This window comes from Balaenoptera acutorostrata, chromosome 5, assembly GCF_949987535.1.
Source record: "Balaenoptera acutorostrata chromosome 5, mBalAcu1.1, whole genome shotgun sequence".
Lineage (NCBI taxonomy): Eukaryota > Metazoa > Chordata > Mammalia > Artiodactyla > Balaenopteridae > Balaenoptera > Balaenoptera acutorostrata.
The window spans coordinates 105,705,503-105,722,610 of NC_080068.1; the positions used below are offsets into that span (position 1 = coordinate 105,705,503).

General features: G+C 42.2%; 1 long non-coding RNA gene across 3 annotated transcripts in view; it reads right to left on the reverse strand.

The window, feature by feature from the left end:
• Nucleotides 1-17,108, reverse strand: part of LOC114238931 (uncharacterized) — a 164,632-nt gene that overhangs the window by 85,041 nt on the left and 62,483 nt on the right. The gene's annotated exons all lie outside the window — the stretch shown is intronic.

Here is a 17,108-nt window from a genome sequence, read left to right on the forward strand (position 1 = left end):
AGTATCTGGCCCAAGTCTATGTCTATTCAGAATTAAGAGATCCAAACTAAGACATTCAGTTCTCCCTTTCTATTTCAAAAATGAGAACTGTTACCTATTCTTTCATTGACATGAGTGATGGGGGTAGAGAGTCAGGAGGAAGAAAAATGATAGAAATAAAGTTCAAGGCAAGTGATGAAAGAAGACATCACATGAACTTGGAATCACAGGAAAGAGCAAGACTAACTTTAACCTCCCCTACCTGTCTGAAACTACCTGGAAGCATCTCTCAGCCAGACCTGACATTATCACTCTAACTCTGAGCCACTTTCCACTCCATCTGTGTGACTGGTGTTGAAGCCTGTAGAACTTGGAGCAAATGGGAATTGCAGGCACTGGAGGGGCCAACAGACATACCCACTGTCTGGCCCTTGATCTGGAGGTTTCAGTCACTGACTTCCAGGAAACTCTTCCCCCTTCAAATGCAGCTTAGGACCACAAATGCAAAATTAGTCTTTTTGGGGACGTCCCAGCACACTGATACCTCTTAGAAAATACAGCAGCAAGAACACTCCAGGCACACCCCTCTCATTTCTCTCTGCTAATTCTAGTGGTGGTGACTCAGGCCTCAGTATTGAAGACATTCAAGAGGGAGGCAGGACCACCACCTTTTTTTTTTTTAATTCATTTATTTATTTATTTTTGGCTGTGTTGGTCCTTCGTTTCTGTGCGAGGGCCTTCTCCAGTTGTGGCGAGCGGGGGCCACTCTTCATCGCGGTGCGCGGGCCTCTCACTGTCACGGCCTCTCACTGCGGAGCACAGCTCCAGACGCGCAGGCTCAGCAGCCATGGTGCATGGGCCTAGCTGCTCCGCGGCATGTGGGATCCTCCCGGACCAGGGCTCGAACCTGTGTCCCCTGCATCGGCAGGCAGATTCTCAACCACTGCGCCACCAGGGAAGCCCCACCACCACCTTTTAAAAGGTAGGATGTTGAAGGTCAGGCATAAGTCCTGGTCATGTAGTATGGATTAATTATCTGATCCCAGCTAAGGAGGTACAGCAGGGAAAGCATGGTCACTCTGGTTGACCCCAGAGGAACAAACATGATACTGCAAGATGAGTTATGGGGATATGGACTCTTCTAAGATCCCCTCCTCAGGACAGTTCTCTCCAGTCTTCTCCTAGATCAGGCAACATAGGACAGATTAATAAAGGTGGCCAAAGCAGAAATTCGACTGATAAAAGACTCCATGTATCTGTCAGATTTAGGGAAGGAACGTACCCTCATTTCCACATCAGAGGAAGATGTGTCCTTTATAAAAGAGGAATATGGTTACCTCAGAGAAACAGCCTTTTATAAAGAGACAATTCATTCTCAGCTCACCTACATCATACTCGTGCAAGTTCAGGGGAAGGACTGTGGTGTTTATATCTCTGATCAAGGAAGAATTCTAAGAAGAAACATTCTCATGGCACTATAAGACCTTAACACCAAACACTTCCTCATGGACATTATCAGACCTAAATTTTTCATATTCTATTAGTGCAGGATCATAATGAGAAAGGAGAAAAGTCACAAAGATACCTCAAATAAAAATAACAGAAAAAGTAAAGCAGCTACATCAAAAGGACAAGAAAAAAATGTATGGGGACTTCCCTGGTGTCCAGTGGCTAAGGCTCCGTGCTTACACTGCAGGGGGCATGGGTTCAATCCCTGGTCAGGGAACTAAGATCCCGCATGCCATGAGGCCAAAAAAAAAAAAAAAAAAATGTATGTTATCACTGGTGCTAATTTTGGTGGTTGAGATCCCAGTGAGGACCTCCCTTCAATAATCTATGAGGCTACCAAATGTAAAATAGATAACTAGTGGGAAGCAGCCGCATAGCACAGGGAGATCAGCTCGGTGCTTTGTGACCACCTAGAGGGGTGGGATGGGGAGGGTGGGAGGGAGGGAGATGCAAGAGGGAAGAGAAATGGGAACATATTGTATATGTATAACTGATTCACTTTGTTATAAAGCAGAAGCTAACACACTATTGTAAGGCAATTATACTTCAATAAAGATGTTTAAAAAAAAAATCTATGAGGACTTAGGAAAAAGAAACTAAGTCACATGACAGATTAATGCTTTGTGATTTGCTGGGAAATAATCACACCTGGGGTGATTCATCAAAGGGCTTGATAATCAACAGCCAATGGCAGGTGCCAGAAAGTGTGCAGTGTAATATTGAGGTCCCAGCTTTGGTCCCATGGGATTATCTAGGAAAGCAGCTATCATCTCACTGCTCCAAACACACCCATATATACTGAGCTCGTCAATCTCTAGATACTCAGTCTGATTATACCACGGTAATGTCACATATCTGTGAGCGCTTTCTAAACCTGGATTTTTGCCACTATAATTGACAGACGATCTTTCTTCAGCAAAAGAAGATTTTGCTGAAAAGTCAGTCAGCTGGGTATGAGTGTTTCCAGAGACCCTCCTAGGGATGTGAGTTAGTGATGAAATATAGGAACTGGGAATGAGATTTCTGTTTCCTCATCTTCCTGATGAAAGACTTTCAGCCTTTCACCTCAGCTTTGGACAGAGACTCAGGAGCTCTTATCTTCCACTGACACATGTTTCAGAGTGCAAGTGTGGGTGTTAAAAATTCCAGTCCATTTTGACTCTAAGTCTATCTTCACCTTACACAAGAGAGGACTAACTTTCCATCCCGTATGTGACACAACATCAAGGTGACCAGTCACCAGCAGTAGGATCCAGGAACAGTAGACAAATGATGACAAAGATAAAGTAGAACACATGATGCTACAGTGAAAGTCTCAGCATGCCCCATCCATATCAAGTAATGATAAGCTGACAGCAAAGGCCAGTACAACAGAACTGAAGTATCTTACTAGGAGCCAGTCTGATGTTCACTGAACAGAGCTATCACATGCCCAGACTATGTCACAAGGCCCAGCATTGAAGAATTCTCAAACAGGCTTATAACTCTGTCATCTAAGACATGAGAAAAATTTCAGAATACACACCAAGAGTATATTACAAACTCAAATCTGTTCCCGTGGAATCATTAACTAGAACTCCCATCCAGCTAAACTTCTAGGCTGAACTGATCTGGCCCCTTCTGTAAGGGGAGTCGTGACACAGCACTTTAGACTCACAGTGGTCTCATCCCTGAGGATCAAGTAGACTCTCAGTTCACTGGTTTATTTCTCAGCAGCTTTAGCACCAGAGGAACTAAGATACAGGATTCTTTGTATTTCAGGGGGGCCAGTGACTTTCTTGCATCATACAGGTTTGTTGGTGAACAGAGCTACCAGGAGAGGCAAATCCTTCACCCTACTTATTGACAGACAGCATGTTCTTTATGAAAAAGTGTCTCAGCATTGTTCATTTTCCTTTTGTCATAGTAATTCCTTAGGAACTCAGAAAAGCATCACCAAGATAAACCAGAAAGGGGCAAATGCCCAGAAGTTATGACCAACAGCTGCTTCTCCCACCCAAAAAAATGTCTCTGGCTTATGGTTTGGGGACAAAGCTTAGTTATTCCCAGCAGTGTGACACTGTGGGACTGTGATGGTTTCAGCATCCTGCCCATGTCTCCCGGACGAGGCTTAGTTGCACACAACAGAAGGTACAGTGTTGTCCTCGATGAGCACTGTCTCCCATGTCCCTGGGACATTCTTATTATTGTTGGTGCCAAAGGCTTTCAGAAAAATAAGTTACAGGGCATCTAACTCCAACCTGCTAGCATTTAGGTTTTTGCTTCCTCTGGGGAAATTTCAAGGAGTAGCACCCGAGACATCCCAGCTTCAGAGGACAACCAGGTACAGTACAAAATAGCAGTCAACCCAGGTGGACATACGTAAGTCAGAAAACAAGTGCTCGGGAAGAAGAGTCATCACAAGAACTCAAAGATCCAAGAAAGTACCTAAAGGACACTGTATTCTAAAGAATACTGAACCAATATTCTATTAAAAGATTAATAGATCAAAATATTGATGTATAGAGTCAATATCCTCAAAGACACAGGGATGGATATTAGCCAAAGAGTATATAGACAAAATACAGATGGAAATATTCAGCATAAATATAGCACTGTGTAAAGAAATAGGATCAATAGTAGAATGTATGTGGTTGATGATCAAGTGAAGGAACTTGGAAAAGGCATCAGGAAAAACAGCTGAAGTGTGGAAGACAAAGGGACAAAATGTCTTCATATCACTCACTCTAACACCCTCTCTCCAGGGGCTGCCACAGTGCAATGGGACAGGACATTCATGCGTTTGTGTTCAGGACCCCATCCATGGCCATAAACTGTGGTTTAATGCACCTAGAGCTCCTGAGCACCTGTTGTGCTCAGACAGCTCATCTGACCAAGTCATAGCAAACTTCCTTAGGAGCAGCAGGAGGTGACGGACAGTTCTCTATATCATAGATTTAGAAAATATATTTCTCTCATTATAAAATGTCATCCTTATTAATGGGAATGCATATTTAGATCTAGATTCTAATGAGAAGTCAAGACAAAGTGCAGAACGAAACCATGCTTAAATATCAGCATTTCTAAAAACTGAAAAGGAGACTTTGAATATCCAGGGTTGAATTCATGATGGAGTCCATCTTGGAGCATGGAGGATCGCACACACTATTACGGAAACCCGAGAATCGCTCTTTTCTTCTAAAGTCATTAATGCAGGAGAGCCACGGGACTGGGTTTACAGATGGAACCCGTCCATTTTTAGGGAAGGAGCTAAAAGGGAAACACACCCAATCTCAACAGTGAGGAGGGTTCTATGGTCCCTGATGAAGGAAGGTACCTGCCAAATGATGTGTCTGAAGGCCAGCAAGCCAGACACTGTCCCTGCATCAGAGGAAAGCATCAGGCAGGGAGTTTTCCTAATTGGTCAAGTCCATCAATTCACCTGAACCAACTCACCCCCCCACCAACAGGGAAAGTCAGGGCTGGTTCCATTAAGAGGACACACCTGTGTCCTGGGAACCAGGGGTAAAAAGTAAGGAACATGAGTATTCAACACCAAGGAAAAAAAATACTTCAAATCTGTATTGCTGTAAAATACCAATAAAATAATTAATCCTAAAATGATTTTCCTAAAATGATTTTTTTAAAAGGCCACATGAAACATACTTTCAATCTTCACTCGGATGGTATAGAGAGAAAGAATGCTAGGACCATATAAGGAAGACTGTAAGGCCATATCCTCCTAAAATTGTAACCACTTGAGATTTTGACCCTCTAAAGAATAAGGCTGAGCATTTAACGAATATGTCCATGGAGGTGTCAGCAATGGTGAATTATAGTTCACACAAGGAAGCTGGAAAATGGACTTTTGAAATGCCTTCTCCCATCAAGGATTGTTGAGTCAGATCTGAAATCCTACAAGTTTTGTAGCATCAAGAGGAGAGGGAATCTTTGAAGCTGAAATTTTTGGAAGCAGCACCTTCATCACCGCTTGGGTTGTCACTGCCCTAAATGAAGAAATGCAGAGGTAATTCTGTCTTGAGACAGAATGTCTTCATTTTCACTCACCTCCCCTTTCTCCAAAGAGGCCCTCATAATGCAAATTAGAGGGTGGTTCAGTTCCTTAGAAATTTGTGTCCTGGGTCCCCCTCCAGGGCACCAGGCAAGTGATTCAAGCACCTATGGCCCTTGCTACTCTTGGGCAGCTCACTTGCACTTTCTGAGGTTATGACAGACTATGTAAGTGTAACCAGATGCTAGTGAAAAGTTCCAACTGTATGTTATGCTGTAGGAAATACATTGTCTGAATGCTTATCATCTTTCTCAACTGAATTGCAGATGCTGATCTATATATGACTGAGAAATCAGGGCTGATTTATCAAATGATGTAGAACCAAAATATATGATGAGATTAATGGCTATAGTGAGGACTAAAGAAAAACAGGAATATCCAGTGTTAGGCTTACTGATTGAGTCACTTCTGAAACACAGCTGACTCTGGGGAGAATCAGGAAACCCTAAAACATCTCACTTTCTCATCTAAGATAAGGCATTACTCAAAGAAAACTATAGGGTAAAGTTTTGGGGTAGAATTATCAAAACACAGCTATACTTCTTCCAGAGAAGGCAGCACAGGAGGAACTGTCCAATCACAAAAGGTGAGAATTGGCATGAGATGGTTGTCTGGAGGCCAGGAGAACTGTTTGAGTATCAAAGAATACCACCAAACAAAAATTTTCCTAGTTTTACACTCAACCCAGGTGGACCATCCTTCAACAGGATGGCAGTCTGGTATACATTCTAGGTGATCTCGTTCCTCTAAATGTTTTCAGTCACAGTAACAAAACCAATGCAGAAATGAAACCCACAGACCAAGGAAGGTTGTCACATGAACGTACTACTACATTAGGATACTAGTCCTATACCAAGGAAGACAGCGCACTGCCAGGGCATCAACTTTCAATTACTGAAAAACCAACTCTTAGAGCTCAGGGGTTATGAACCTTGGGGACAGACCTGTGTGGTCCAGGCCCATGATAAATACTACCCTGTAATCAATAGCCAATGGACACGTCTAGAAATTTATTGGAGCTAAACTCTCTTCCAGGGCATCAAAAAAGTGAAAAACCTCACCTGGACCTTCACAAATGCTCTTGGATGGAAAGGAGCCCATCTGACACATCAAGAACAAGAGGTTCAGGCAGACAAGTGTTAAAGGATGGCCTAGACTGTGTCCAGCAGGGCTGGCCGGATGACAACCACACCCCAAAATAAAACCTGGGTGAGCAGTCAAAGCAAAATAGTTATAGGAGGCTTCATCTTGGTCGGTCAGCACAGTCACTAGTCCAAGTCTGCCCTCAGGTGAGACAATGCAGGCAGTGCAGCAGAAGGGTTTCAAACCCATCTCACACGTCCTTCTGACTCAATCCTAGGAGGTTAAATGGAAAGCAGCACCTCCTAGTACAGGCTTCACTAGAATGCTTGGGGCTGCAGGAGGAGGTGCAATGTCACAGTGTGGAATAAACTCTGTCCTCCACAGATGAGCAATGTTTGCTCATATTCAAGTGACTGACATTTCTTAGAAGCTCAAGGAGTGTGGACAAGATTCACTTACAAAAAGGATATCATTGATCATAAACTAATACTCCTAAGTGAATAGGAATATAATGAAATGTATTCCTGGAAGGAGACGAGGGTGTCCATAGAGCTAAGTGTACACCATTAGAAATGTAGTCACTGATATATGAAAAGACAACCCTCAGAATGGGAGAAAATATTTGCAAATGAAACAACTGACAAAGGATTAATCTCTAAAATTTATAAGCAGCTCATGCAGCTCAATATCAAAAAAAAACAAACAAAAAACCCAATCCAAAAATGGGCAGAAGACCTAAATAGACATTTCTCCAAAGAAGATATACAGATCGCCAACAAATACATGAAAGAATGCTCAACATCATTAATCATTAGAGAAATGCAAATCAAAACTACAATGAGATATCATCTCACACCAGTCAGAATGGCCATCATCAAAAAATCTACAAACAAAAATGCTGGAGAGGGTGTGGAGAAAACGGAACCCTCTAGCACTGTTGTTGGGAATGTAAATTGATACAGCCACTATGGAGAACAGTATGGAGGTTCCTTAAAAAGCTAAAAACAGAACTACCATACAACCCAGCAATCCCGCTACTGGGCATATACCCTGAGAAAACCATAATTCAAAAAGAGTCATGTACCACAATGTTCATTGCAGCTCTATTTACAATAGCCAGGACATGGAAGCAACCTAAGTGTCCATCAACAGATGAATGGATAAAGAAGATGTGGCACATATATACAATGGAATATTACTCAGCCATAAAAAGAAATGAAATTGAGATATTTGTAGTGAGGTGGATGGACCTAGAGTCTGTCATACAGAGTGAAGTAAGTCAGAAAGAGAAAAACAAATACCGTATGCTAACACATATCTATGGAATCTAAAAAAAAAAAAAAAAAAGGTTCTGAAGAACCTAGGGGCAGGACAGGAATAAAGACACAGACGTAGATAATGCACTTGAGGACACGGGGAGGGGGAAGGGTAAGCTGGGACGAAGTGAGAGAGTGGCATGGACATATATACACTACCAAATGTAAAATAGATAGCTAGTGGGAAGCAGCCGCATAGCACAGGGAGATCGGCTCCGTGTTTTGTGACCACCTAGAGGGGTGGGATAGGGAGGGTGGGAGGGAGACGCAAGAGGGAGGAGATATGGGGATATATGTATACGTATAGCTGATTCACTTTGTTATAAAGCAGAAACTAACACACCATTGTAAAGCAATTATACTCCAAGAAAGATGTTTTTAAAAAAGAATGTATATACATATGTATAACTGAATCACTTTGCTGTACAGCAGAAATTAACACAACATTGTAAATCAACTATACTTCATAAAAAACTTAAAAAAATAAAAATTCTTTCGTTTCCTAAAAAAAAAAGAATGCAATGGATTTTATACTATTAGAAAAGTAGTAACTGACATTAAAATATTCACACATGAATGGAAACCTTAAGCTTCAAGAATCAATCCACTGCAATGTAGAAAGGAACTCTATGGAAGAAATCTACAGTATCAATTTTTGGAAAACATTACATTCAAGTCAGATTGAATTTTAGATAACAGTGTTACATTCTTGGAGGGAAAAGAAATATATTTGGAAAGAAAACAAAATTACCCATAGAAGTAGAATGAAAGCAAATGAATCACCAGTAATCAGAATTCTAAGGTATTTGATTCTGGCAGACAACTGAGAGGCAAGATGGGGACAATTCTGAATGAGAAGAGGAATCTATAAGGAGTCTCTTCTCAGGAGAGGAAAAAGACACCATCACAAGAAGATGAATGTCAGATATAAGCAATGGAATTGGAATAGACTTGCTGTACTAGGACTAGTCTGTACTTTTCCTGCTAGTGGAAAACCTAGGAACATTGTCATTCTTCTGGAATAGGTGGAGATGTCTGCAGAGGCTGGGGTACTGTGACATCCTATAGAATTTTTGTTTAACACAATACAGCAGTGAGATATTTTACTTTAAAGGAGACATTACACCTAAAATTTAAGATTTACAGGAAACAAGCAAGGCAAATCTCCCTACATTTCTCGGCACACCTAGAGCCTTCTCTCCTGATGTGGCTATTCTCAGGCTAACTCAGAACCACTATCCACTCCACCTTGTGGCCAGTGGCTGACGACGATCCATCCTGGGTCCTATGAGATGAGTGTTCTGTAGGGACAGACAGATACATTCAATGACAGGTCCCTGATCTGCTATTAAGGACAATCTTCTACGTCTGGAGCCGTCTTCTCCCTTTGAATGTAGTTTATGGGAGAGTAGATCTTTGCTGGGATGTCTTAGTCAAATGTACATGTCTTCGAAAACCCACCAGCAGGAATGTTCAAGACACATTCCTCTACTTTTGCTCCACCATTGCTATAAGGGATCACACATATGGCCTGGTCAGTAAGGAGGACATTGGACGAGAGAGGTGAGACCATTAAAGGAATAAAATCTTCATAATGGAGGTCAACAATTAGATGAAGAAAATTCAGATGTTAAGAAAGAAGCAGAGAAAATTAAAAGAAATATTTCAAGAATACTCTGAAAAATAAAGGGCATGAGTATTCAACACCAAGGGAAAAAAATACTTCAAATTTGTGTTGCTGTGAAATTTTAGAATACCAAGAATAAGAGAAAAGTTAATGCCAAAATAAGGGAAAAGACCACATGAAAGATACTTTCAATCTTCAGACAATGGTATAGAAAGATGGCTAGGACCGTGCCAAAAAGACTCTAAGACTGTATCCTCCTAAAAAAATAACTCCCTGAGATTTTTACCCTCTAAAGAACATTGTTGAGCATGTAAAAAACATATCCACTGAGGTGCTGGCAATGGTAAATGATTCTTTACTCAAAGCAGTAATAAGGAAAATGGACTTTTGACATGCCTTTCTCCACCAAGGTTTCCTGAGACAGATCTGAAGTTCTGCAGGTAACCGAGCATCAAGAGAGGGAAGCCTTGAACAGACTGTGTGGAGAGCAGCCCTTCTGTAACACTTTAGGTTGTCACTGCCCTGAATGACTGAAGAAACAGAGGCAATTCTCTCTAGAGACAGAATGTTTCCATTTTCACTCATCTCCCTGTTCTCCAAAGAGGCCCTTAGAGGGTGGTTCAGGACCCTCTGGCATTTCTGCCTAGTGTCCCCTCCAGGGCACTAGGCAGATGACAAGCACCTATGGACCTTGCTATTCTTGGCAGCTCATTTGTACATTCTGAGGTTATGACAGAAGACTTCATGAGGAGGAGCAAGGTGCAAGTGAGAAGACCCATGTATAATTATGCTGTAGGAAATATGTATGTGGATAAGCATCTCCAAGCTAATTGAGAATGTTAGCATCTTATATATTCAGACAGTATAAAGGAGAAATCAGGGCCAATTTATCAAATATATTCAGGATCAATGGCTAGACTATTTTAAGAACTAAAAAATAAAATATGCAGTGTTGAGTTCCTGACCTAATCACTCCCGAGACATGGCTCACCCTGAGACGATCAGGAAACCTGAAACATCTCAGTCTCTCACCTAAGGAAAGCTGTTACTCAAAGAGAAGCCCAGGATAAGGCTTTTGGGTAGAGTAACTTCATGATGCAGCCCATTTACTTCTAGAAAAAAATCAGCTCAGTGGGACACTGCCCAATCAGGAAAGACGAGAAGTGGCGAGTAGTATCTACCCTGAGTTCTTCCTGGAGGCCAGGAGCCTACAGAACTAAGTATCACAAGAAGAACATTTGTAGAGAATATTGCTGCTTTACACTCTCATTTCTCATTTATGCCTTCATACCAACAAGGAAAAATCAAGGCTCATTCCATTAAGAGGACACACATATGATATTACCTCCAGGCAATCAGCAGCAGCTCAACCTAAGACCATCAGGGTAGAAGGGAAGATGCTTTGTCAGAGGTGGGATCTACCAGTGGGCCAGCCCTACACACAGCATGGGCATCCTGGGCCCTGAAGCCCAGCCCTTCACCACCACCCGCCAAAAGGGAGCCCATGGCACAGACGGCTGAACACCTGTGACCTAAGAACCATGAGTGTGGGTTTCTGGGGGAGAAGATCTAGATGACTCAGGCCTATAATAAATACTTCCTGTGTAATAGACATTGAGAATTTAATGGAATTTAGCTTCTTGTCTCTAAAGAACATAAGTGGATCATGTTTGAGAGAAGTAGATAGCTCTTAGAAGCTCAAGGAAGAGGAACCATTTCCAAAACTTAAAAGGTAATTTTAGATCATATTCTCCTCTAAACGACAAGAATATAGTAAAGTGTGAACTATTAGAAATGCAGTAATTGATATGTTAAGGCATTCGCACAGGAATGGAAACCCAAAACCTCAGCATCCATTTCACTCTGATGTAAGAAACAAATGTAATGAATTTCTCAATAAAACTATTGTGGAAGAAATCTACAATAGCTAAGTCAGATTGAATTTTAGGTAATACATCAGTGTTCTATTCCTGAATGGGAAAAAATGATATTTGGAAAGAAAGCAGATTAATCCCCAGTTATTGGGATCCTAAGGTACTTGACTCTGGCAGATTACAGAGGTAGAAATAGGATTGAGGCTAAAGGGATTAGAGGTCTATAAGGACTGTCTTCTCAGGAGAGGGAAAAAGACACCATCACAAGAAAATGGATGTCAAACCTCAGCTATGGAATCAGAATAGCCTTGCAGCATTAGGGCTGATCTGTACCCTTCCTCTTGAAAGGAAAACCCAGGAGCATGGCATTCTTTTGGAATTGGTGGGCATTTCTAGCAGAGGTTGGATTCCCATATGACACATCCTCTAGACTCCATTTTTTTTTTTTAGCGCAGCACAGCAGTGAGATGCTATTTTAGTTAAAAGGAGGCATTGTGACTAAAAGTCGAGAATCACAGGAAATACAACAGGACAAACCAAGGTATAGTAATACTCCTCCCTGACCATGACCCTCTCTTTAGATCTGAATCTGGATCAGGCATCACAGGGAAGCTTAGAGAAAAGGTGGCCCACACAGAAAGCCACTGGGGAATAAACCAACACAGCCCGCTCATTCTTTCTTGCAGACATGTTTTTTTTTTTTTTTAAAGGTGTCACTCTAGGCTAGTGCGCTGCGATTTCAGTTAAGGAGTATGTCTCTTTCTCACAACAATCACCCACTGAAGTAGAAATGAAAGTAGAAGAGGGAAATAGGTCTCCTCCCAAACTCTGTCCTCTGCAAAGAGATAATTTCCTCTCTCCTACTCTACATTAGCTTCATTCAAATTTGGGTGGTGGAAGTGGTGGTCCACAATCATAAGTGGTCTCTCCAAAGAATAATCTCAGGAACATACAGCAATTTGTGGGCATCAATTTAGACTACACACATAAAAATTCCCATATCCTATTTGTGGGGGAGATCCTCATGAGATGGCAGTAACAATGCCACGGTCATACCAATAACAGCACAGGTAAGGTGTGCAACCAGGTGTGAGGGAACAACAATGTCAAGGTGGATAGTAAAACATATGATGTATCCCTAGTTCTAATGGCTTGCTGTACAAGTGCTCAGGTCAACGTGCAGTCTTCAACCATCTATGATGAGAGGGAGAGGACAAGAAAACTTTGAAATCATATTGGAGTGTAATTCTCTGAAAATATTTGCAATGGAAACTAACCACATGTGTAATTTCTCAAAATAGAGGGTCACCTCTACCTGATGACTCATATCGGGTAATGCACAATTAAGTACTGAGAGCCCACCTGTGGACCCGTGAGATTATCCAGGACCAGCTGCTATCATCTTGCTTTCCTAAGCCAAGGGAGAATTAACTTTCCATCCTGAGTGTTTCAAAATAAAGGTGAGTAGTCTCAGTAGAATCAAGGAACAAGATTCTGAAGGTCAGATGTCACTACTGTTTACGTACGAGAACCCCAGAGTAGGCAGAACTTACTTATGTAACCAACTTGAATAAACCAGCTTTATATCAAGTGACCCCAGGGATACATAGGCCCCTGTAAGAGAAGTTTGGGAATACAGGCTCCTCTCTGTGGACCCTTCATCAGTCCAGATGCCTCCACAGTCTTCTCCTGGATTGGGCATCACAGGGCATATTAACTAAAGGGGGCCAAAGCAGAAATCCAACTGGGAAACAAGATACCACAGATCTGTCATCAGATTTAAGGTGGAGGCACACATCCCTCATTTCTACTTCAGCAGAGGATTGTTGTTCTTATGGAGAGGACAAAATCGGTTTCTTCACAGACACGCTCTTCTACAAAAAGAATTTATCCTCTCCTCATCTACATTATATTTTTGCAAAATGGTGAGAGAAGGAATGTCATCATGAACTATCTCTGGCCAAGGAAGAATTACAAGAACAAACTACCAACCAGAATCTAAAAGTGTAAATATCTTCATATCCTGTTTCATGGAGGACCCTAATGAGACAATGGTGATGTCGCCAAGGAACCTTCAACAACAAAGAGCAGCTAGGGAGAAAACAGTTAAAAGCAGCTACATTAAAATGACAAAGAAAAAGATGACTTATCAGTCGTGCTAACTTGCCATTGTATGGGTGGTTGAGGTCCCGATGACCTGTCCAACAATCTAAGTTGGCAGAGAAAAAGAAAGCTCTTAAGTCTCAGGGGAGGTTATACCTTGAGAAAGGCTAGAGCAGAATATAACACCCTTCTGGGTGGTCTACTTAATTATCTGGTGCCCAACAGCCAGTGGCACATGCCAGCAAATGCACAGAGCTTAAATTATCACCCTACCTATGGGTCCATGGGATTAAACAAAACCGAATGGCATCATCTTACTGCTCAGAACAGACCCATGTCTACCGAGCAGTCTCCAGATGCTTGGTGACTAGAGGATGCAATGAAGAAAAGCTCAGTTCTCTCAGAAGCCAGCAGGGATTTTCCCACAATGAACTCCTCCCTGACTGAGATGAGACCGTTTGGGAAGAACAACCCTGAAAATTCCTGTCTAACATTTTCCATCTTTGGGTGACACACAATCTGTTGGATGTCCTCTAAGCCTAGGTTTTCCCCACAATAACTTACAGACCTCCTTTTAGTCAGGTAATTAACAGTCACAGGAACATGAGCATTTCAGAAACCCTCCTGGGGCTGTGGGTTAGTGGTAATGTTGGGGGTAGGGACTGGGAATGAACTCTCTGCTCCCACATCTTCCTGAAAGACCCATGGTCTTTCATACCCATCTCTGCTTTGGACAGAGACACAGGAACTCTTCCTTCTGACAAATTTCAGAGAATAAGATGGGTGTCGTTACAACCTTCCAGTTAGTTATGACTTTAAGACTTTCTTCTACTTATACAAGACTAACTTTCTATTCTCAATGTGATACAACATCAAGGTGACCAGTCACAAGCAGGAGGACCAAGGAACAAGAGACAAGGGATGATGAAGATAAAAGAGCCAGAATAAAAGTAGTCTGAATGTGCTCCCATCCTTGGATGGGCAATGGTGAGCTGTCAGCAAAGTCAATATGACAAACAAAACTGGATCATCTTATTTTGAGCCAGTGTGGACTCCATTCATCACGACAGCCCAACCATTGAAGACAGACACAGAACTCTGCTAAGGAAGGAGGAAAAGTTTGGAATACACACAGAATGCAATTACACACTCAGAAGACTGTTCCAACAATAATGATGAGCAACTTCCATTCTCCCTTACAAAATTGTCAAGGCTGAATTGATCTTTCAGGGTAGTCATGACACAGAGCATCCCAGACTCACAATGGGTTCATCCCTGAGGACCAAGTAGACTCACTAAGTCCAATGGTTGAATTCTCACCTGCTTTACTACTAGAATAAGATACAGAACTCCTCAGCCTTCACAAGCTGCCCAGTGAGGTTCCGGCTTCACAGGCACTTGTCGGTCAGCAGAGCTGCCAGGACAAACAAAACCCTTCACCCTGTACATTGACAGCAGCAAAATTGGGAAAAAGCTTTAGCATTATTTTCCTCTTATTAGGTATAGCATCCCCTATGAGCTCCGATTCAATCACCACAGATAACATCACCAGGAATAAGCCAGAAATGAGCTAATGCTCAGAAAGCATGACCAACAGCTGTGTCTCCCAAGCAGAAAACATCTGATCAGTTTGGGGCAGAGAGTCAGATATTCCCAGCAGTTTGACATCATGAAACTATGACAGCTTCAGAACTGTTCCCTGTCTCAGAGACAGGACCTGGCTTCCCAGAGGAGAAGGCATAATGTTGCCTATGATAAGCACTGTCTCCCACCTGCCTGGGACATTCATGTTACTACTGGAAATGCCAGAGGCACTCAGAAAAACTACAGAGGGCATCCGGGGACAAGCTTCCGGCATTTAGGTCTCTGTTTCCTGTGGGGAAAATTGAAGGAGCAGCTCCTAAGACATCACATCTTCTGAGGACATCCAGATACCGTATAGTTTGACATTCAACCCAGATAGACCTCTGACAAGTATATCCCAAACCTCTTAGCCAATATATATGTTCAGGCAGGAGAGTCACCACAAGAATTCACAGGACAAAAAAAGTCACCTAAAAGATGCCGTCTTTAAGAAATTTGAACCTGTTATTGCAAATGAAGAGAATTAAACAAATATCAAGAGACTTAACATCAAGTTCATTTCCTCAAAGATATAGAAGCTGATTAGTCAAATAAAGTGTGAATATAAAGTCATAAAACATGGAAATACTTAACATGAAATATAGTACTGGTGCAAAAGTATATGGGATAAAGACAATCAACATGGCTGTAGATCAGATGAAACTTTTCCAGAGGCATCAAGAAACTACAAAGTCTAGAATGTAGAGGACAAAGGGCCAGAATTTATTCGTTTCAGTCACTCAGACATCCTACATCTCAGGGGCCCCTCCCAGTGCACTATAGAGGGAAGTATAGGACTTTCAGGCATTTGGGTTCAGGGTCCCCTCCATGGCCCTGAACGTGTGGTTCGAATACCTATGGACCCTGCTGTGCTTGGACAGCTCATCCAACTGTCTGGGTGAATGAAAACATGCAAAGAAATGGTAGTAGGTAAGACAACAGTTCTTTTCTACATTATATATTTAGAAAATTTATTTCCTTCAATATAAGATCCATGTTAACTGGAAGGCAGGTTTTGATCCAGATTTAATGGAGAACTCAGGACATCAAAATAATTGGCATTTGTGAGGACTAAAAAGAGACCTGGAAGATCCACTGTTGAATTCCTGATCTATTCACTCCTAAAGCATGCTGGACCACTCACAGGATGGGCAATCACTAAAGTCTAGCTTATTCTCTCTTCCTGGAAAACCCTTAATCCAGAAGGATTGTGGGATTAAGCCTTTCAGAAGGAACCATTTTTAACATGGAACCCATCAACTTTGACAGGAAGCAGAACAAGGGAAAACCACCCAGTCAGGAAAGATAATGATGAGTGACATCTGTCACGAGCACCTGCAAGGTGATTGGTCTGGAGGCCATGAGGCTAGAGACCTTGATTTGGGTTCACAGGAGAGCATAAAGCCAGGAGTTCTCCTAGTTGGACAAATCCCTCAATTCACCTTCAACCAACTCACCCTAGTGAGGAAACTTAGGGCTGGTTCCATAAAGGCACACCTCTGTCAAGACCTCCAGGCAACCACATTTGGAGATCTTCGGATCTCAAAATAAGATCGGGGCAGAGGGGAAAGTGCTTTCCTTGTCTGTCACAGAAGGGAACTATAACAGGCTTAGTCCTGCACACAGCCCAGACATCCTGGGTCCTGAACTTCAGTCTTCCTCAGGCCTACAAACAGCTCAAGGCACAGAAGGCTGAACACATGCCTTTGAGAACTACAGATATTGGAGTGTAGAGGAGAAGACCAGGGTGATCCGGGCACACAATAAGTACACCAACATTCGGTGGGACTTCGATGAGGGTATAATGAATTGAAGTTAGGTGGTGTGAAACCTCACCAGGACCATCCCAGATACTCTGGCTTGGGAATGAGCCCCATATGGATGCCTACGGTACAGGAATGGTCAGCAGACAGGTATCAGAGGATGATAGGACCATGTGGAAC